The 24,899-nt window shown below is 33.4% G+C and overlaps 1 protein-coding gene across 10 annotated transcripts in view; it reads right to left on the bottom strand.

Moving 5' to 3' along the window:
• Positions 1-24,899, bottom strand: part of LOC143246559 (uncharacterized) — a 206,981-nt gene that overhangs the window by 86,101 nt on the left and 95,981 nt on the right. For 5 of the 10 annotated variants that reach the window (XM_076493472.1, XM_076493473.1, XM_076493463.1 and 2 more), the window contains exon 1: positions 14,470-14,589. The exons of 3 other annotated variants lie outside the window; for them this stretch is intronic. The gene's annotated coding sequence lies outside the window, so the exon portion shown is untranslated. Of the gene's footprint in view, positions 1-1,712; positions 1,732-5,036; positions 5,056-14,469; positions 14,590-24,899 lie in introns of those variants that run through there. 2 more of the 10 variants (XM_076493468.1, XM_076493467.1) reach the window with 2 other exon arrangements.

Genomic DNA, 24,899 nt, shown 5'->3' with positions numbered 1-24,899 from the left:
ATGCATGTACCTCAAACTCTAATACACTGATGTACATGAAAATCTTCTACAAAATGGGAAGTCAGTATGGGACAGTCCTCCCCAAATTTGATCTAGATCCATGTTCTGGATCACTTTGAAGCATTTTTTTTATTATTAATGGGGAAATAGGATATTTTCATGGGTTTGAGTTAATAACTCTGTAAAGCATGACTGGATTTGTACCACACTTTATGAACACATTAAGATAAGACTTCTTATCACACTGAAAAAAAATATCTGGATTGTTTTTCATTTTAGATCAAAGAATTATTTTCCCAGTTTCTGAGAGTGGAGTCTGACATTATCTAATATTAATGCATGCAGTGTCGAAAAGGAACTGCAGAGTGAGGGTGTGCAACTTCTCTGATTGTTACTGTTTTGTTGAAATTGTCACATGCAATGATGTTTGCTAACACTTTGTAATTGAAAGCCCAAAGCTGTATTGTTACATTCAAGCTTTGTAGGCTAGATTCTTTGCAGTAGGTGTCTGACCTGTTGGCAATAAATTTCAACAATAATCAAACAGTAACATAGCCCATTTGTTTTAAAATCATATATTAAAACAATTCAAAGTCCACACAAGCTGGTTTAATTACTTTAGAAGAACACAAATGACAAGAGGAATTATACTTCTCTGCTCTGTTTTTGCAATATAGTCTGTGATAACATCACTTTAAGTATCACCATTATACACTCCTTATTGTTATACTCACAATCACACAGTCTAAATATATATGATAATATTCTGATGTGTACTTACACCCTGAAAGAAGTCTAAAACATTCCATACAATACTATATATTCTAATGCAATAATATACAATTTAGGAGAAATAAAAATAAAAATTCAGAATGTTCTACTAACATCATGCAACAATATAACAAATGCCAACTCATAACAATTGAACATACACTATATATAATATATGATTGGTAAACAATTACATAAACAAACTTGCCATAAATCCTCACTTCTAAAAATAACTAAATAAAACAACTGCATTATATAAACTATTCAAATCATAATACTCACATAACACAAATTAAACTAAAACAGTCATGTATATCTAACAGTTAACTACATATGGTTTTGAGCACAAGGAAGTTGCATTGTGTAATGGAAAAGAACTATAAATTTATTATAGGTTTGAGATTTAAGCATCCCACTTGAAACTTACCCATTATACAACAGTCTGAGCTTGCATCACTACACAGTATATGATATACAAGCTAGACCTTTGACACTTCTTACTGAACAGAAAGAAATGCCTACATGAAACTTACTACAATGATATGCTAATGTTCTTTAAAGATCAAGGTACAGAACTACACAGCTTTGCTGCTTTAGGAGTTAGTATAGTCTTTGAAATGTAATCAGAATAACTAACTTGTGTTGTGCTATGCATATGTCTGGAGTTTTAAATGACAAAGTTTGTGTTTAATGATATTATAATTTGTGTGTGTGTGCATATATATACACAGATGAATACAACAACAATCTTTACTGACTTATTTTCTGACAAGCACAACCAAAGAAACTTAAAATTTCCAAAGAAATCACTTGTGGAACAAAAAACACTATTTACCTTATACAGTATTAAAAACAATCTTTACAATAGATTTTATGCATCACATAAACTACAATTTTATGTTAAATATGATTTTGTTTTCAGACACTGCAAATGATACAACCTAGTCGCAATCTCTGTCCTTCACTGGTGACAGCAATGAATGTGAATTTTGTAAGGTTGACACTACTGAGTTATATTATTCTGGAGAAGACGCTGATGATATGCAAGGAAAATCCTGGAGATTGAAAAACAGCTATGGTATCAGCAGATGGTAAATATGTTTTGGAATATGAGATATATGAATAAGATAATTAGAACTTAACTGACAGCTTTGGTTTGTTTGATTTTCTAATATGTATCCACTTAAGGAAAACTTACTGTTAGTGAAGTCTTATCTAGCAAACTAAACTTTAACAATGCATTGTCCATTTAAAAGTTAGAATATTGTACAGTAAATCATAAATCAGGAATATATGATTTAAATTAAAAATTACTTTTGCAGAACTACTAAACATATTATGTAGTGTGATCTGAAGTACTACAGGGTGTTCGGAAAGTCACTGTGCAGTTTTGTAATCATATTTTATTCAGTCTATTTCAAGCCAGCAACTGGTAGCGGTGTTTAGAAACAAAATAAAAAGGATTCAGGCCTGTATTGATGCCAACAGGGGTTACTTTCAACATTGTTTATAATTGTCATTCATATTTTACCTCCTGTATTCTATATTGAAACATGTCTGTTAATAAATATATAAGTGCACAGTGAATTTCTGAACACCCCGTACAATAAAGACAAATGCTGTTAGTGTATTTTCATCATTATACTGAAATCCTCATTTTGATAACAACAAAATGTTTAGACCTACTGATAGATGTACATGTTTAGCGTATAGAAATATTATTCACAACTACACCAAACACTATTTTGGTTGTAGCTTTATAGTTCATTTAAATAATGTTATGTTTTAAAAAAGTAAAATAAATGACAGATAAGTAACTGTTATATTTTATTTTTTCTTTCCTATGTGCATGAAAATATAAACGTAAAAATTGGTATTTTTTTCAGAATAGCACAAATTGTAAATATCTCTTCATTCATTTTATAGGAAGGTAAAGTGCAAAATAAAAACACCACAAGCAGGATGGAACAGATGAATGTTCAGAACATTTTATAAAAGATAAGAAAGCAATCAATAAAACCTATAGTCCTATGAAGAGGTAGTTATTCAACAGGGTATACAAACAGCCTACGGGAGTGACCCTAACTATGGAGACATTTCTGTCAGAATGGCACATAGACCTAGAAATCATACACATGTAAATGTCTTCCTCAACAACACATCCCTTTACAACTTAACCTGCCAAACCACTTTTCAGCAATGCTAGTTTGCTTTGAGCTAACTGATAACCTGTTCTAATTGCTATGTTACTCATAAGAAGTCTTTGAGCACACACAAAACTTATATAATTATATTAAACATTCTTACATACCAATAATTTACTTAATTAGAAAAGAAACACAAGCTGTATTAAAAAACTACATTTGCAGTCAGGATAGTTTCATGTACAATAATGTAACTAAGCATGTATAATTTTTAAAGTAATTCTCACAGGGAACACTTCAAAGTTATCATACGCCATTAATAACTGAACTTTTAGGTATTACAAAAAACATATATTTATCTTTTTTTTTTGGAATTACAGAATATTAAATTTTCAATAAAATATTCACATATTTGTAATCACCGATTCAAATTTCTTTGATGCTTATCAGGATAAATTTTTCCATGATCAAGAAATCATATCAGTAACAAGTACAGAATATACCAAAAACTTTTCATACACAAAACTTTTAAAACTTTACCTTGAAACAGTGATAGTGTACTGAGTGTGAAATGTTCTAAGCATTATTTCAGAGCTAAAAACTACAAATCATATTGCCAATATAAATATCAAAATCTTGTACAAATATACAAAGTGGTAAAAACTACAGTAGTATGCAACAATATCATGGTGATCATACTACAACTATCTTTTTATAAATCCCACCAGTACAGAAATGTGATGTATTTTGCAATATGTGTAAAATTATTTCGTAAGCTGCAAGATTATAAACATTATTTTAAGTACAAAAACATCTCTGAAACAATAGAATGTTTATTTTTTTTTTTTTTTTATAAGTTATAACTCTTATTAAAGTTTTCAAAAGTCAAAATAATCTCAGAATAAAAAGGTCTAAGCATTGTTGCTTATAAACACATACACAAAGTTTAATTTCAAATAATATTAATCATGTACTTTAGTTATGTGTTATGTAACCTACCTAACTCTTAAATAATTAAAACACAAATTACACATTTCAAATGCAAGCTTAATTTTTTTATTTATTACAAGTTAATACTAACTAATACTGTAACAGCTTATGATATTTTTATTATTTAAATATTTATCAAGACTCTTTTAACTTTTTCTTTTTTAATTGCTATCTGTGTATTCTGTTAATGTAAAAATCTTGTCTCACATACACACACACATTTATACACTGTACATATGCTACAGTAATTGTTAATAACTACTATACATATACATGTGAATAAAAGTGACCACAACACCTATATTCCTACTAAAGTATCATAAGATAATGTAGAGAAAAAGACTTAATCTTCATTTGCATACAATATTCAATCTCTTAAAACTTAACTACAAAACAAATTTACACATTATCAAAAAGAAAAATGTATTCCACATGGACTGGTAGTCGTTATTCTTATCTTACTAAAACTTGTTAACCTTTCTGAGGATGTTACTTGTAAAAATAGAAAATGAAAAGGCTTAAGAGTTGATGCAGATTTATAAAAAGTTTTTGATAAAGTGCAACACTGAAGATTAGCTGAGAAAGTAACACCAATAGTGGTTAGGGATAAACAACTTGTATGCATGGTATGGGGTGAGGTGTAGTGTAGACTAAATGGACTTTTGATACTTTTAAATGCCTCATGGGTTAGTAACTGGATCATTGACAAGTTCTTACCTGCATTAATAATATCATACAAATGTAAAATTGAAAGTGAAGAAGAATGTACTAATATATCAACTACAAAACCTCTGTTATATCCTCTTTTGATAAGGCCTTTCACCTAATACCAAAACTCGTCAAGATAGCCGAGATACAAAAGACACAGTAGTGGTTGAGGCAGTACTTATACAATCAAGTACTTGAACAATGACTGTTCTAGTGTGTACTAGGATACCTTGGTGAACTGTAATTTTTACACTTAAGTCATTATACATTAGAAGTAGGTTTAAAATGTCTATACATAACAAAGTGACATACACATAATTAATTATTAAGTCAGTAAAGATTGCTTATGGCATTTAAACTTTCAGGCATTTCTAGCAGCATTGAATATGTGGAGCTAAATTGGGCAAACAGATAACAAATTACCTTTTATTGTAACAATGAGTACAAGGTAATGCACTTTATCATACAAATGTGAATTATCTTCAATGCAGATGGGAACCCACACAAATGCTTGACTGAACAAAAGGATCTTGACATAGTGTTAGGTAAGTCACTAAAGCCATCAAGTCAGTTATGTTGCTGGAAGTAAATAAAATGGTATTTTAAAGGGTATTTATAGAAATTGCATTTGCAAGCCAAAAGAGGTAATTAGTAATTATCCCTTTACACAAATTACTAGTGACACCTCTATTGAAACAGCGTGCACAGTTTTGATTTCCCTGTTTAAGGAAGAATATTAATTTACTATAAACAGTTCAGGGGTGGTATGCTACCCATTATTCTGAGGATTGAAGGTTTATCTCAATAGACAAGTGAAGAATAGAACTTATCTTAATTTGATAAAAGAGACAAGATGTAATCTCACTGAACTTTACAGATTTACCCAGGAGGATCAACGAGATAAAAGCTTCTCATTTCTTTCTGCTTTATTCCAAATAAAAGAAGACAAAAAGACATAGATTTACAATTTGTAAAACGGCAGGCTAGACTCCAGTTAAGCCAGTTTTATTTTATAACAGGGTGACTGACATACAGAATGAGTTACAATTGGCAACAATTGGGGCTGGCTCTTTAGAAATTTAAAAAGAACTGAAGATTTGCTGAAAAAAAATAAAAATTTTAACAAGAATGGATGTGCAAGGACAGCCCTGAAGGACAAATGATCCCTTATTATATGTATATTATACACATTTTAACCAGCATAGTCCTACAATCAAATTTTTATCATTTACAGCATTAACATTTTTTAAAATAAAAAAGGAATGTACACTCTCACTAAATATTCATTTATTTTTGTTTTTATTACTTTAACAGTGAATTTCAAATACTGAAAATGCTCTGTTAATATCTGTGAACAATAATTTACAAATACTCAGGAACATACAGCTTTGTGTATATTTTTTTGTATCTTCAGAGCTAGTAAGATTTTAAGTAAATGCCTATAAACACGGAGGGTAAATCACAGTAGAATTTGACAAGGAACTTTAATGTTGTTATAATGAATAATTTACAAGTATTTTGGTCAAACAGACAACTCTCTTTATCAGTCAATACACCACTCCTGCAATTAGAACCAATGCAATTTATGCAATTTTGCAAAAGCATTATACATGCACAGTTGTGATTCGAGATTTACTGTAACTGTATGTTTTATTAATTTTTAGCTATGAAAAGGAACAACTAATATTGAGTGTTCAGCAGGAAGTAGATATGCTGTACAATAATATGACGTTAAGCCTATCTAACAACAAATTAACCCAAATTTCTAGTTTTCTCTTGAGTGATTTTTCAACAAGTTGTTAGACACTTCCATTTATAGTATTTTTGTGATAATTCTGCTAGAATTGATTTTTTTTGTGTGAACAGCATAGTTTTGAAATCCATCTTTTATTTATCCTTTTTATTATTTGTTTATTCTAATGCTTATTATGATTAATATTTTGCATCCATTATACATGAATTAATTTTTATGATTTGTTTATACATACTGACAAGATTCTTTAGGTTTCTGTTTTTAGTTTCTACATCACTTATTGTTGCAAGCTCTCATTTTTAATGCATTTTTTTTAGGTCCAAAATACCCAATCAACTATCTACACTGTACCCACTGCAGGTATTGAACCATATTTTTCAGTATTATAAGCTATCAAGCTTAACATTTAACCACCTGGATGGCCTTTTTTTTCTTTCTTTTTTTTTTTTTTTTTACAATTAAAAATACATATGTGAGGGTGTTTATTTAAACAAAAGTTTTAAAAGCACTTACATCCAAAACATGAATGATCTTCACCCAAAACCTAAGTCATGAACTGCATGTGGAATTTGATGTTACTTGTAATCAGCACTGGCCAGACCCAATTAGACAACAAAGATCACACTGTTAGGGGTAAGAATTAAGAGAATGTCCCCTAATTCCCATGGTAGTGGCTTGGGAATTTGGAATACGATAAATATATATATATTTGTGATTTGATCCCAACCTGGATCTACAGAGTGATGTATCCTGAGCCACAAGAATCACGACAAGACCATAAGCAACAATGAAGTGGGCACACCCTCTTCTTAACTCAAAGAGGTTTGAAAGGCAACATTGTAAACACAGAATGAGAGGATTCCTATATGGCACATTCAACTTGAGGAAACAGAACTTGTCTAGTCTGGAATTATCAATATTAATCCTTACTTCCCAACTATGTGGGCAAAGTAAATTCCATTTGTCACCAGCATTATGTGAATAATATGGAACACACTATGCTCAACCATGGACTCAGGGTGGTGCTATTATGTCAGTGCATTTAGAAGGAGACAATTGTAGACTGTCTTCTACAAACAAGATAATGAACCAATATTGATCAGAAAGAAGGGACAAACTCAATACAACTGGACAGCCAAATGTCAGATCTAGTCCAATATTACAACTAAGTTCTAGTATAAACTGTTTTCACTCTTGCCAATATCTGGAATAAAAGCATCCAAGGGTTTAGGTAAGAAGACCCCCAGCTTTGCCATCTTTCCCAAAATCACTTGAACACTCTGGAGGTATAACTCTGCAACCACCTCAGTGACTGGAAACCAAGAGTGATAAGGACTCCCCTTAGATTCATTAGTAGAATTTGAAGAAGGGGGTATATTGCATGTTAGGAAGTTCTGAGAAACAATGCAACAGGTGAAGTAAGTTTCCTAAATGTTTAAAGGAAAACCAACCTCAATTTATTCAATCCACTGATCAACAGAGACAGGTAGGATCCCCTCATGCTTTACTCATGATAGTCAACGAATGGCAATTCCACATGGCACTGTAATACAACCATATCTGCCTCTAAACTGTCTCATGGAATACCTCATTTCTACAAAGCCTGTTGCAAACTAGAAAAAGTATAGTGTTAGTGGTTGGTAATGTCAATTTATTCTGACAAAAACACATCTGACTAGACAACACTCATCACAGAGTAGGATTCTGTGAAAAAGAGTTAAGGGACCCTTGAAAGGAAAGAAAGGATAACTATGGAAAATACCCACTGCTATTTATAATCTAGCAGATATGGTTAATATAGTAGGAGGGGGTAATAAAAAAAACTCTCAGTGGAGGATACTTTCAGATTGTGCATATCAATCCAGGAAAACTGAAGGGTCATAATAAATAAAAATCCACTATCTACTACCTCAAAAAAAGCTTTAGTGTAGCCATCATAACACTTCAAAACCCTCAATGGATACAACAAGTGATTAAGATCTGATTAACCAGAGGTGCAAAACAGTGGTCAGGTGAATTAGTGAAAATGCATTATCCACTTCTCTAGCTGGCAGTGTCTTACGTAAGAAGGACTAGTCTGGGTAAAGAAAGTTTTAGGTAGAATGATAAAGCATCCTGTAAAACTTGCAGTGTAAATAAAAATTAAACTTTAAGGGAAAGATTATATATGTACATGAGGCTAAGAGGTCAAACAAATGTCAAGAAAGGGCATGTAACACCAAATTTATATCTAAGTTAAGTAACTAAGTTGGTCATTTGGGATGAAGGATCTGAAATTACTTCAGGAGGCTGGAGAGCATTTGGGATTCAAAGAATTTTCATCTCTATGAGTACCTTTAGGTAGCTGATAAGGCTGCCTTTTATATGGCAATAGTAGAAGATGTAAAAATCTTGCCAATGAGCCATGCCAACAACTGAGCAATTGTAGGCACGGCACATTAAAATAAATTGATTCAACCTCTTCACACTACACCAATATTAATATCTTTGTAATTTCCATTGATAAAAATGTCCATTGTGGGACAATACAGAGACGGAGTCAGATATGTGACAACCATAAAAGTGACATCCCAATGTCATATGAAGGACAGCATAATCTTTATACACGAAGCTTAAGCTTTAAATGGATGGGTATAAAATGTTGGATTGGGGCTGCCTCAACACACATGGCCAAAGAGAAAATAGAAGAGATAGGCACTCATGAAGGTATTACAAAAGTGGAAACCAAAGTTGGGTAGGCAAATCTGGTGCTACCAACAGAATGTAACCAGAGTTTGAACAAATCGCTGTTAGGATTATGGATAACAGATCAATTGGTGGGTAGGCATATGGATGCAATCCAGTCCAGTTTTGACTGAATCCATCTACTGCCAATGCCTGAGGGTGAGGTAAAAAGAGATCAAAATGCCAGTAGTTGAGTGTTCTAATCAGTAACAAATGCATCAATCACTTGTATCCTAAACTGAGAGTAAATTTAATTGGAGAACCCCTTGATGAAGCATCCATTCTATTGGGAGAATCCAGCTGGGTCAAAACAACTGATCCTCCACCAAATTTATCACTCCTTGAACACAGCAAGTTAACAGGATAATATGATTTAAGTGAGCTCAATACAGAAGATCCAAGGCTTGAAAAACAATATTTACAATTTTTTTCATATTTAAACAAATAATAACAATTAAAACTTAAAAGTTACCAGTTATACTTAATAGTAGCATTGCTTATATGCCAAGCTCTACTTCATTCTCATTAAAATAAGTATAGATTTACTGCATATTATTTATTCCATTACTTGATATTTGTGACATTCTCCTAAATATTACATTGTCACCTGAACAAGAAACATGTTCAGGCAAGGGAAAGATGTATATATACACTATGTTTACAATACTGAATTAATAAATAAGACAAGCTTGTATTAATTCAAAGCCATGTTATTTAACATGATACGGTGGTCTTAAAACAAATCTATATAGACAGCTAAATTTTTTTCTTAAGATTATTTTATAAATATTAATCAGAGAAGTGTCAATAGAAAGCTTGACAATTCTTGTAGCCCTCAAGTATTTATGTGAAAAGGTGTCTTAAGTCACTTTTTAAGAAAACAAACTTTTCTAGTTTCATCATTAAAACTAATATTTAATTTTTCTCATAATTAATTTTAAAACTTCTCACTGAATACAGCTTTCCTCACAGTTCACAAGATACTAAATTGCCCATTTTACAATCTGATTAAATATAAAGATCCAAATCATATTAAAGGCAACTTATTAAAATATAAATAATATGCATGCATCATAAAAAAACAAAGAAGAGAGTTATGAAAAGTTATAAAAAATTGATACCAACTGGATTCTACACTGTGTGTTTGTATACTAAGAAAGGAAAAAAAACTGTTATTTTATAGGGTTAAGCCTAAACTGGCAAGATAAATTTTAATATCTCCAAGATCTTAAAACAAGCTTAATTATAGGGAATGATGACCTATTTCTCTCTTTAAAGTTTGTTTTAAATATTCTAATACTAATACAAATGAATAAATCTGACAAACACACATAAATATATATATATATATATATTGTATAGGCTAGCAGTTCATCACTATATACAATATTATAGACATAAGCTAGTTGTGTTAACAGTAACTGAGTAATTTATTTCTTTGTGTTTACAGTTTTTATACGCACTGTATAACACACATACTTAAGTACTGTTTGACAACAGTCACATTCACTTCAATCAATTCAACACAAAATTGCATCATTGATCCCATACTGATGCAATATTGATGATTGCAATCATCAGTAAACTATTTTGTAAACATACACTACTTTTAAACTAAATCATATAAAATAATTTGTGTAACTTTAAGGATTATCGTTTATTTCACAATACTCCAAAATTAGCCTTAGCCATATCTACGTATTGTACTGTATGGGACCTAGAAAAGTAACAGTCCATATTGGATTTCAGTTGTTGTTAAAATAACCAGGTATTATGCATGTCTGCAAGTATTGTCAAATAACCTGAAAAAAAGTCTACATCCAGTTATTACTGTTAGGAATGTTAATGCATAACCTGCACCGTGAAAGCACAGACTAAGTTTGAAATTGCTTATATGGAATGAAGAGATTGATGAAACTAAAAGGACATACCATGTACAGGTGAGGAAAACAATGCAATTGCACAATTAATCCTGTCCATCATTTTACAGAAAAGTGTGGAGAAAATGTCTGATGATAAATAGAGTTTGCAGAGCCTAACAACATGCACTCTAATCAATACCTTTTTTTTAAAATATTCTAAAATTTATAATCACTGATAGATTATTCAAACACAGCTTTTCTGTATATTCCCTTCTTTCAAACTGCTATTTCCCAGTTTCTTTACATCTTAGATGTTATTTTTCTTACTGATGTGTAAATAATGTAAATAACCTACTAAATCAGGATTCAGGATACTAATAACAGTTCAATAAATTTACTTGTGAACTGAGTTAGAAGAACAGGCAAAAATGTTAGTCATGCAGCTTCCTTTGCATAATCTTTATGTAACATTTAACATCTACAAGAAACACAGTCGTCTGATGTTTCTCATTAACAAGTTAAATGCATACCTGCACTATATTAAACCAGAAATATCCAGTGGAAGTTCAGTAATAAGTGCTTATGAATGTATGTGCGAAAGGTAGATTAAGAAAAACAAAAGATGTTTTGTACACCTAACTTTACTTGAAAAGCCAGAGCAATTTAGAAAAAACAAAGGTGTCACCATTAAATCATTCAAATTCTATTTCATAGCAACAGCCATACAAAGCAAGAGAATGTGGAAAAAGACCAATTATTATAAAAACAGAAACCCTGATCTCTCATCTACTCAATCAAAAAATAAGATCTGATGTCATTTAAAAATTAATGAACTAATAGACAATCAGTTTGTGTGTAAAGATTATCAGAATCTAACAGTTAAAAATTATTAATATAGCATATTTATCTAAATTTAACATTTAAAAATCATCAGTAAATAAAGGTTCATCAGTACTTATTATTGTACACCTTAAAAAATCACTTGAAAAAAGAGTTTCTTACTATACATTTCATACAGTTCACCACTAAACTAATTAATCAACCTTGTTCTAACAGGGTTTTGAGCACCAAACCACCAACCCACAACTATATGTTTCTCAATCTTGATAAATGTTAATAGTCTTTTGAAAATTTCTATATCCCAAATGCTTAATTTTATGATTCTATATACTGAAACTAAAAAAAAAAAAGTAAACCAAAAAACTCTATAACATGAATAACTACATCTATAATGTACAGTTTGAAAAATATACTGGTATTATGAAAAATAATATAAAATACACTACAAACTGAAGGATTATCAGTGGTTTTTAAATTTTAAAAGTATTTCAATAGTTACATACTGACAATACTTATGCAATTAAACAGATGATGTACAAAGAAGGAAAACATTTAAGTAAAGTATAATGCATTCATACTTTCTTTAGGAATAAAAAATAATAATTTTATAAAAACTCTACTAGAAATAGGTCTTATTTTTTAAAAGCAAATATTTTACTAAATATGTGAATTTCATCACAAATATGGTATTTACACTGAAACTAAACTTTTATTTTGCTAATGTAACTTGTAATTTAGTCAGAAAACTCTTGAAAAATTTCTATCCACAATTAAGGTCATGGTTTGTTGCACTTATGAAATAAACTGTACTTCTAATGTAATAAATCTGTAATACTCTGAAAGCATGTGAAATTAAATTACAAAACTGACAATCAAGAGTAAACTGAAAGATTTAAATTATGAGAGCAAATAATTTTTTTTAACTAAAGACTTGAGTAATAATAAAGTGTTTGCAATAAAACATATTCTTTTATAACAACTACAGTAGATGCTGATAGTGCAGTCCAGTCTGTTTAATGCACATTATCAAATTTTGTTGAATTTAAAAACTACATTATTCAGTAACACTGAAATGAAACAAACAAAACAACACGTCTTCAAACAACAGATAAAAACATTCATGTGATGCTACAAGTCAGTGAATCATAGATAAACTAGACAAACAGCAGGTATAACTTTTATTCCGATTATAACACAATGTAGCTGCATAAATTACACCAATGTATCCTTGAACAAAAGACATTTTGTTTCATACATAAAAGCATACATATGTGAAGTGTACATTACTTTTAAAGTATAGAATTTATTTTAAAAAAGGCAGACCATTTCATGATAATCCTCTAAACAAATATTCAGTAAGTTGGGTTTCTTCTTCCCTTTAAACCAAATATTTTTTCTCAATTCATTTATATTTATCTTGGACTTGAAGTCTTAACATATGCAGACAATAAGCTCTACTGTACACTAAGATACAATAGAAGGTGAAGTCACACACTAAATGGTTCTAAATGTTTAATGTCATACATAACAAGTCAATTAGAATATCATATGGAACTGAACATATTCATAGAAAATACGTATATATATATATATATTTACTCTTTCATTGATTCATTTTTAAATTACGCTGCTTTTGGCTTCATTGGAATGTTTTGTAATAACAAAAAATTACTGTATTTAGAAAAAATATTTACATAATTAGAATGCCTGTTTACACAAGTTATTTCTCTAATAAAAAGAAATTGACATTACAATTACTTAAATATGTTTGGTTATACATTAATTTTAGCATTTTTAAAGTACCCTGATGAGTTATAACATTTAGTAAATAATAGTTTTTTCTCTGTAAGACATTTTTCCTTTCTATTCAAAATTAATACTTCATTATCATACAAAACTAAAAATTAAAACAATATTAACAGCAAAAAACTGTCAAGTGCTTTTCTAATATTTTGACCAGTCCTCAAGAAACAAACATGACTGAAATCAGATAGAGACCCCTAACAACTCTTTAAGTATGATGTACGTGTAGGGTTGTTACAAGAACGGGTAGTGCGTGACCCACGTGCTTCTACAGTAAACATCATCCTACGTGTAAAAAACAGTGAACTTGTAACGAGTAAAAAAAAAAATCTTTTACGAAAGAATTTACATATACAGTTAACAATGTTACAACTAAGTTAAATTACTTACTATTTATTTTAACAAAGTAGATATTAAGAATTAATATCATACTAAATAACAATGTTGTGTATGATATCCGTAAACTTTTTCAAGTTTAGATTTACGTCTACTCTGATTTTCTCTACGCGTCCTAATAAATAAAAAATCTGAAGATTCTTCACTCTTTTTAGAAATAAAAACAATATAAAAGATACCACACAACGTAGAAATATCATATATATAATCAATTTGTATATTATTGTGATAGTTTATGCTAAAAATAGTAAAATGGTCGTCAATGTCACGAGCCTGGACAGACGACAGCGTCATCGGTCTCGAGTGTAGTCATGATTTGCACACTAGTTATGAAGCCTTCAAACAGAACTTAATTATGACGCAACAGACTAGAAAATGCCATATTAAAGTATAAATATATTTATTCATGTCTTGCTTACGTACATACGGAAAATATAAGAATTTACTGACAGGATAAATTCTGGATGATGAATCTTACCTGCTCGGAGGAGAGCAAACTCCGGACCTGAAGCCCTAGCCATTACTAAGATTTAATGCAACCCTCAAAATGGAGGTGTCCCAAACTCTGCGCTCGGAAAGTGTAACCTATCAACTAAGCACGTTGAACTGAGCTGCGACCGGGAATAAGTAAGTGATTATATTCAAGGTTCGTGCTCTCGAAAGTTGTGTCCAGAGTTGTTGATTTTTGTGTTTATTTTTGAATGAGTTAATCGTAACCCTTCCCACTTTACTTCGCTTTACTTTCTAACTAATTTTCGATTTAATTACATATGAAAACAGAACTTGTATTACAGAAGAGTCAAAAGGAAGAAAATTTATATATTCCAAACCGAGTTACTTACTTTTTGTGTAATGCTTTTCCTTAATGCTAAATAGTTTGTTACGAGTTATTTGATGACGAATAGCAACTTATTGCCAATTAATTATTCAGTAATCTTTTAAAATATTATTACGGTGTTCTTGAACCTTCCCCACGCCTTTTTTTTTTTTTTCTTTTAGATGCCTTGTGGTAGAGATTTGAATTTCGAAGCTTGGTCCAAATGTGCCAAGATAAGCTCAAACTGCCACTCTCTTTGCAAAAATCTTCTGGGGGACCATGCTCACAAATCCACCTAGGTTCTGCCTATTTTCAGCAGGCAACACTTAAGCAAGCTCGTGCCACTTCTAATCTTACCCTGTTGATTTTTACATTTCTCTTCCCTCAAGTGGAAGCATAAATGGCAAGGCCTATTATACTTTAATGTATTCGAATATCCAGTTTGTGATGTGGTGCGATTAATACTTTTTGAGATCACAACATTTAGTTTGTTTTGAATTTCGCGCAAAGCTACACGAGGGCTATCTGTGCTAGCCGGCCCTAATTTAGCAGTTTAAGACTGGAGGGAAGACAATTAGTCATCACCACCCAACGCCAACTCTTGAGCTACTCTTTTACCAACGAATAGTTGGATTGACTGTCACATTATACGCCCCCACGATGGAAAGGGCACGCATGTTTTGTGTGACGGGGATTCGAACTCGCGACCCTCATATTACGAGTCGAGTGCTTTATCCACCTGACCATGTCGGGGCCCACAACATTCGGTAAGCCTTATTAAGTATATCATTTAACGAACCTGTGTCGTTTAAAGTTTCAGATGCTGACAATAAAAAGGAATGCCAAAGTATAATAATTCAGCAGGTGCTTCTGATATTTATATATGCTTTTTCTCAAGAGTCTCACGCAATTTGTACTGCTGTACGATGAAATCAGTTAAACTATAAAAATACAATTTACAGCAAAAGGTATAACGGTAAAAGTTTTTCAGAAATTCCATTGTTTTCAAAATGTATTGTTTTCGTTTTTACTTACCGTATTTTCCGCCTAATAAGCCGAATTTCTGGCCCTAAATTTTGGACCTGATTTTTGGGGGTCGGCTTATTGGCCGATCACTCCTTTCGGAAATTTCATCTTTTTAGGAAATGTTTTTCTTTTGAAAATTACCATAGGCGGTAATTTTGTCCCATCAGCAAAGCACGTTAAGACTACAGTGAAACGTTGTTTCTGGAATTTCATTGGTTACCTAATTACAGTGAGTGGAGCCAATAACGAATGACATATTGATTCCATCTCTGTCTCAATACGACACGTTCTGCTTTACTACAGAACGCCAATGATCAGACACAACATGCATGCTGACGCTGAAACGAGACTAAGAAATCATTTTTGAGTCGCGCTAAACATGCTCGCCCTCCCAGCCATGGGGGCGTATAATGTGACGGTCAATCTCACTATTCGTTGGTAAAAGAGTAGCCCAAGAGTTGGCGGTGGGTGGTGATGACTAGCTGCCTTCCCTCTAGTCTTACACTGCTAAATTAGGGACGGCTAGCACAGATAGCCCTCGAGTAGCTTAGTGCGAAATTCCAAAAAACAAACAAACAAACAAACAGAAATCATTTTGAAGAAACTTGTCACTTCTTAAAAATGGCTTCGGCTTATTGGGCGGTAATAAGTAAAAACCCTCATTTTCAGAGCGGCTTATTCGGCGATTCGGCTTATTAACCGGAAAATACGGTATTCCGTTACTTACGAAAGATCTTGCTGTAGTTGCATTTTCAAAACCTTTTTTATTTTTATTTTTCTGAAGACTGTCCTTAATTTTGAAGTGATCGACTAGAGGTTAATAAACGAAAACCACCGTCAACTCTTAGATTACCGCATTTGACTAGTAAGATTTAAAAGATACTTTTATAACACAGCTACAAACTCAAAGTGTGAGTTTTGGTTTTTCAGATTCAAAACCGGCATGACTAAGAAATAAGCCACGACTAGATCTTTATGAAAACCCAACTTTACAAAACAATCGTAAAAGCGTTGAACACCGTAACTGCGCAAAGTACGTTTATCTCTGCCTGGCATGGCCAGGTAGGTTAAGGCGTTCGACTCGTAATCTGAGGGTCGCGAGTTCGAATCCCCGTCGAACCAAACATGCTCGCCCTTTCAGCCGTGAGGGCGTTATAATGTGACTGTCAATCCTAATATTCGTTGGTAAAAGAGTAACCCAAGAGTTGGCGGTGGGTGGTGATGACTAACTGCCTTCCCTCTAGTCTTAAACTGCTAAATTAGGGACGGCTAGCGCAGATAGCCCTCGAGTGACTTTGCGCGAAATTCAAAACAAACAAACAATGTTTATCTCCACCCCAATCACTCCATTACTAGCCCTAAAAAAAAAAAGGTTAGTTGGCAAACAACAAAAAACAAAACAAAACTGAAAACAAAACCTTCTACTTTGCATGGTAAGTAACGAATAAATATGTTGACAAGTAATTAGCAAGCGTTGACAAGGAGTGATAATTTTTATTTATTTAACGATTTTCTTTTTAAAAGTAAATTTAAAATTTCCATGTTATATCAGCTGAAGAAAAAAATCCAACACTAAAACTGATTACAATTTGCTTTGCTCCCCAGTAGCACAGCGGTATGTCTGCGGACTCGCACTGCTAAAAACCGGGTTTCGATACCCGTGGTGAGCAGAGCACAGATAGGCTGTTGTGCAGCGTTGTGTTTAATTCCAAACAAATAGTTTGCCGTATTGTGTCTTAACACATTATGTGACCATAAATATAACCTTGTGTTTCTTATTACGTTACATACAACAGATTATCTGTGCTCTGCTTATAGGGAGGATCGAGCCATGAATTTTAGCACTGTAAGTTTTTAAATTTACCGTTGAACCATCGGGGATGGAAGGGGGAATATACATATAAGCTATTTGATACAATTTAAAGCATATTTTATATGGATCTTTCTTATTCTTCTATTTCTCAAAATTCACAAAGTGTTTTGTGTAAAATCATCATAAAATTGTCTTGGTTAAGTGTTGCGTGTTGGGAAAAGAAATACTTTACTTGTTCCTGTCTCATAAATGTTAACACTTTTACATACGTTTTTTTTAGCGAAGAGCTACACAATGGGTTTTCTGAACTCTGCCTCCTGCGATGAATCGAACCCCAGATCTTAGTGTTGTAAGTTCATACACTTACCGCTGGCAGACCTGAAAAGCGATTAGTTATTCATATGCGTACTGTCTTATTTAAAATATGTTCATATAGAAAAGTAAATGAAAAACACCAAATTACTACAATCAAGTTTTGTATAATTTAACGAAAATTAATAGCATACTCAAAATTCGTGCAATCTACGAAAACACTTCCTTATTTTTGTACGAAGTTTCTATTACCTCTCATCACTTAACAGCCTTGGAATATCAATGAACAAGAAGCATGTGATTGTTTGTATCCTTAGTTATACCATACACACTTTAGCAAAATTATGATTTTCTGTTTTTGAATTTCGCGCAAAGCTACACGAGGGCTATCTGCGCTAGCTATCCCTAATGTAGCAGTATAAGACCAGATGGAAGGCAGTTAGTCATCACCACCCACCGCCAACTGTTGGGCTACTCTTTTATCAACGAATAGTGGGATTACTCGTCACATTATAACGCCCCCACGGCTGAAAGGGCGAGCATGTTTGGTGCGACTGAGATTTGAACCTGTGACTCTCAGATGACGAGTCGAACGCCTTAACCCACCTGGCCATGCTGGGCCGAAAGATTATGAATTTCGAATATACGCAAAAAAAAAATGACATTTAGCGAAATTATATTTGGACTGCACATCCGTCTATAGAAAAACTTCCGAAACGCTGACGATTTAATTTGCGTAGCAAGATTTTGATTTATTGCCATAGCTTCACTCATAACAATAAACTATAGACAACGAAACGCGTGCTAGCAAACAGAACGAAATAAATAATTTAGAATTCTTGTGTTTTAAAAACTGTCCGTCTCAATGGTTCAGCAGTATGGGCAGAGCACACACAACCCATTGCGTAGTAATGTGCTTAACAAGAAATGATAATTCTACATTAACTGGTGCGTTTTTAAGTTTCGTCTAAATACTAATGATTCCATATATGCAAGATTTCGCGAGCAAGCTAGTTTCTTTAACCTGTTCGTGATGTCTATCAACTTTTTTATGAAAAACAGTTTTAGTGGATTATTATATACAATGCTAAAGTTAAGCTACAAGTATCCCACCCCTCACCTCTCAGTGTACGAAGTCTTATATTACAAAAAAACAGTACAATCTAATAGCATTTGAGTGTGCGTAATATAAGTTTGTTTGTTTTGTTTTTTTGAATTTCGCGCAAAGCTACTCGAAGTCTATCTACGCTAGCCTTCCCTAATTTAGCAGTGTAAAACTAGAGGGAAGGCAGCTAGTCATCAACACCCACCGCCAACTCTTGGGCTACTCTTTTACCAACGAATAGTGGGATCGATCGTAACATTATAACGCCCCCACAGCTGAGAGGGAGAGCATGTTTGGTGCGACGGGAATTCGAACCCGCGACCCTTAGATTACGAGTCGAACGCCTTAACCCACCTGGTCATGCCGGGCCGCGTATTATAAGACTTCGTACATGAAGATGGTTTGGTTTGGTTTTTGGAATTTCGCACAAAGCTACTCGAGGGCTATCTGTGTTAGCCGTCCCTAATTTAGCAGTGTAAGACTAGAGGGAAGGCAGCTAGTCATCACCACCCACCGCTAACTCTTGGGCTACTCTTTTACCAACGAAAGGTGGGATTGACCGTAACATTATAACGCCCTCACGGCTGAAAGGACGAGCATGCTTGATGCGACCGGGATTCGAACCCGCGACCCTCGGATTACGAGTCGAACGCCTTAACGCGCTAGGCCATGCCGGGCCCTCATACATGAAGAGAGGGGGAATAGCCCATTGTGTAGCTTTGTGCTCTACTTACTACGGGTATCGAACCCGATTTATAGCGGCCTGAGTCCGCATATATACCGCTGTGCCACTAGGGGATTGTACTATTTTAAAATACCCTTGTAGAAGCTGAACTAGATAAGCGTAATGTTATAAGAAGTTAAAGACCATTCTTCCTCATCTAATGCGAAAGTTTTCTTTACGAATCAGCGGTAAATATACGGATTTACAACGCTAAAATCAGGGGTTCGATTTCCGTCGGTTGACACAGCAGATACCCCGATGTCTCTTTGCTGTAACAAATAACACACACGCACACACTTTTTTTACGAAAAAAAACGCGGTAAGACGTCAAAATTGTCAACGACAAAAGAGACGTGGTTTAAAAGTAAATCGATTTATTCCTACTCAGTAAACAAGAAATAAATGTCCTTCGTGACACACAAAGTAGATATCATAACTTGTTATCAAGTGAGCCAGATGAAACACAATGACTGCTTTTGTTACCTGCATACGTTTATGCTGATGGTTTTCATTTTTGGTTCACAGATGACTCACAGATCCGCCATTTGATCGGACGAATTAAGACTGATCAACCAGAATCCACTCATAGTTGACGTGGAATCAAAACGTTAGCAGAGGTATAATTCCACACTAGATAGGCTCTTACACCAGTTACACTACGTTAATCACATTGAACTAATAAGCCATTTTTCAAATTGAGGCTTACATGAGTCGTAACCACACAGAACAAAGCCATTTCCTGTAACTGGACGACAATTTCGAACATCAAAAGCTAATCCTCCTGCTATACGTGTACAACAAAAAAATTTGGAACTTTCTCATTTTCCTCTCTTCAGTGAACTCCGATTCTCTCCACTGAAATTTACTTTTTTTATTTATTCAACAAGCTTGCTTATTATATAGCGTGATAATTCATAAAGTGGATCGACAATGTGTTATTCCGTGTCTCGGTCAGACTAATGATTAGGCCAATGGAGTACAAATTTGTTTTACACACCAATCATCATTAACGAACTGGCAACATTAATCACTGTATACTTTAAACACAGAACCATTTATTTTGCTATTATTAAAAATAAATAGTTGCATACAGGGTCTTTACACAGCTCCTCGTTGTATTTAAAGATAATTAAAATGAGTCTTGATGGATCTACCAATAATACCACTTCCTTTTTCCTGAGCTGTTGTTGCTTGATGTTCTATTCTTTTGATTTAGTAAGCCGGTTTGGATGTCTAGTGGTTTCTGTTACTACTTTTCCTTTCAAGCCTATGGCAGTTTATGTTACGTATTTGTTTGTGAAGTTATGCTAATTGTATGGTTGTGTTCTGTAATGTTTGTGAAATTACGAGTGACTGTTTTCTGAGGTAGTAACGGTGTAACGTGTTAAATAGCTGTTTTAATAATTGGTGTTATGCTGTCTTCTTGGTTTAAGGGGTTTCGATATTTTGTTGAAAATGCATAGAAAATGTTTTCAGTTGCTTTTGTTATTTTAGTTATGGTTTCATTTTCTTGTGTTACTACAGTTATGTGTTGTGTGTTCTGCTTTTGTTTGGATGTGTCGTGAGTTTGAGTGAATGTTTTTGCTGCCTGCATAGGTATATATCGTTGATTTGTGTTGGTGGTTATTCAGGTTTGGGTGTTGACAACAAATGTGTTCTTTCTCATTCTGTTTGTTTCCTGAACTTGTATGTATGTTTGTGTAACATTTGAGTTGTTTATTGTACGTTGTACGTGTTTTGATGTTCTTGTACTTTTGACATCATCTGTAGTTTACCGTGTGTTGCTGTTGGCAGTTAAGGTGATGTGCTTATGTGTTTACTCTAACATTGTTTCTTCTTATTTTGTATTGAAATTTAGGTCTTAAGACCCAGGAGGGTCAGATACATTGTAGTGAAAAGGTTTGGTCTGTTTTGAATTTCACGCAAAGCTTGTCGAATATTATCTACGCCAGCATTTCCCAAAGTGTGGTCTGGATCCGATACTGGTCCACGAAAAAAAAAAAAAAATCCAGTCCGCAGAAAACTAAAAAAAAATTTAATTAATTTTAATTTTAACTCTTTCACTACCAACCGCCATTTTCAAACTTTCTCCAAGTCCTTGTTGTATATTAAAGAAAAATGTAATTAAACCAGTTAATATAAATAAATTCTAATAAAATTTATATTTTTAAATGCATTATAATTTAAATTTTCACTTCATCTAATTTGAATTTCTCAGTATTTCAACTAAGCTGTAATATAACAGGAAGGAAAAGTGAAATTTTGTAATTAAGACAAGGAAACTATAGAATTCATAAGTTGACAGCTGCCTTTATACTTTCAGTCCCTCACAAATTAAGGTTTTCTCATTTAGCGCAATTCAGAGAGCCTAATATTAAGTTTTACGGTGTTGATAACCTTGAGATTCTTGTGAAAGCAGTACATTTAAACATGTTAGGTAGACAAGTCCCCTTGCTGAGTCCAAGCTGATCTTCCTCTATCTGCAGGTAAGATCAAAGAAGGGATTTTGTCTCAGATAAAACGACCATTTGTTCATTCAAGTTAACCAGTTCTTCGACACCAAAGTTTTAGGAATTTTATTCCAAGTATTTTAAATTTGCTTACTCTGCTAATAAAAATTGACAGTCATGTGAAACCAGAGTATTACATCTGGTACGCCAGGTGGTAGCAGACAAGTTGCTGGTGGCCGGTGCTAGAAGCGTCAGCTTGTTCTGAGAAGAGAGAGAATTGTTTGTGACTTAGTTTGTACTAAATAAACTTTTTTAAGTTGTTCATTTTTAAGAAAACCCCTCTCAAATATGGATAGATGGCTAAAGAAACATGTATCACACAAAAAAACCTCAAATGAAGTGCAAATGCAGCCTAGTTCTAGTAAAACTGTAGTAAAAATAATAGGCCTAATTATAAACGTTTAAGTGATACGCAGCTTGGTATCAAAGAAGAGAAAACAAAGACCTTTTGGGCTCGACAGTATTATGATGACTATTTGAAGTATGGTTTTATAAGTGGTGGTAACAATAATGACTCGTCATTCTGTCTTCCCTGCTGTTCAACATTATTAAATAATAGTGTGAAAACATCGAAACTGAAACGCCACTTGGATACCAGACAACCGGAATACTCAAGTAAGCCAATAGTTTTTCATAAATAAGAAAAATGAAACAGTTTTTTTTCCAAAGAAATAATTTCACACACTTTTTCCACGAGACCTTCCAATGAAGACTTGGTTACGACCTCATATGAAATCTCAAAACTAATGGCCGAGACAGGTCATAATTTGCATTGGTTCATTAAGGTGGCCTATTTATTTTGATTTCTTAACTGCGTTAAATCTAAATTTACAAGATGCTAACATAACTATTTTTACAGTCCAGGAAAAGATAGAAGCAGCTATAAAAAAATTAACTTGTGGGTACATAGAGTTGAGAAAAGAAATTACGAGTCTTCCCCTACTTTAACAGATTTATAAAACCAATATGAAGAAGGTAATATTCCAGATGAGCTTTCTTCATCAATCAAAGATCATATTTTGGGGCTAAGATCATGTTTGAAGGAATATTTTCCTCCAATTGATAGCAATAAATTGTGGATCAGGAAATCCTTTACTGTTGGAACAGAAAATGAGAAAGGATGACAACTCAGTGAATCAGAAATCGATTCTATTATTGAACCGTCCTGTGACATTGCACTGAAAGACCGTTTTAGTCAAGTCTCATTAATTAGTTTTTGGTTGAGCTGTCGTGCTGAGTATCTAAATTTATCAGAAAAAGCAGTAAAATTTCTTATGCCTTTTGTCACGACTTATAAATGCAAATTAGGCTTCTCGACGCTGGTTTTCTTTAAAAAACAAGTACAGGAACAGATTAGATGTCGAACCAGATTTTGGGATCAATCTGATTTAAAGTTGCTTTGTGATGAAAACCAGCATCATCCAAATTATTTCTTAAAAGAGCACTAATAAAAACAATGAAGTATAATTTCTTTTATTTCTTTTTACACAGTAGTACTATAAAACACCTGCATATTTTATAATTGAAGATGTATTGATAGAACTATTGTTTCCAACTTGATGTTCAGACTTAGCCATGTTTCAGCGGGTTATCAAATTAGGTATTTCAAGAGGCCGGGCCTCATGAAAAATTAAAAAAATAAAGTGGTCCCTAGTTGGAAAAGTTTGGGAAACGCTGGTCTACGTTAGCCGTAGCTAATTTATGAGAAAGATGGCTGGCTAGTCAACACCACCCACCACCTACTCTTGCGTTACTATCTTACTAACGAATAGTGAAATTGACAATCAAATTATAAAGTTCCCACGCCTGAAGGGGCAAGCATCATTCGATGAATCGGTACTCGAACCTGCGGCCCATTGGTTGAAAGTAGAGAACTCTAACCATTCAACCATGCCAGGCCTATCGAAATGGGCACGTGAGTATCGAAACTAGCAAACATACACATTTGCTACTGTTCCCTCATACTGAACTTACATTTTATTTTAGATTACCTAACATGGTATTATTTATTTACCTACTGCTTGAAACCATCCAATATTTAACACAGCTAAATGTTGTCGAACAACATGTAACAAGTTTGGCAAGGCACTCCACCATGCACGACTGCCTTTAGATATCCCTGTAGCCAAAACTCAAGTGGACCATCTGACAGCAAATAGCAACTAATGAATGAAGCTGAAGTGCCATCTACAAGAAGAGTAAAGACCTACTTGGTTCAGTTCTGTGTGCAATATTGCTTAAACATCACATGGAGGAAGTTTTCTTTACCGCCATAAATATATACAATTCGAGAAACATCTCAAACTTCTCTCAGTAAATCCTGGGTCCTGAAGACTAGCTAATCCATGTTTCTCAACTGAAATTCATTGGATGGAAGTGATCTGGTGAATTCAGAAATGACAACTCCTGTTGTGTCTTCAGTTATAAAACATTTTAGAAGAAATGGCTGCGTACACCCCATCATGCCTGAGTAACCCTTTAAAGAATTTTATCCCCCCTTGGTAGTGCGGCTATGCCATATAAGGACACCTTCAGGCTGCTCTAAATGTACCTGCTAATTCTGGTCTTGCTAGTTCTATAACTGGGCATGGAATTAGGTAG

The sequence above is a fragment of the Tachypleus tridentatus genome, chromosome 3 (genome assembly GCF_004210375.1).
Source record: "Tachypleus tridentatus isolate NWPU-2018 chromosome 3, ASM421037v1, whole genome shotgun sequence".
NCBI lineage: Eukaryota > Metazoa > Arthropoda > Merostomata > Xiphosura > Limulidae > Tachypleus > Tachypleus tridentatus.
This window is presented reverse-complemented; position numbering and strand designations above follow the sequence as displayed.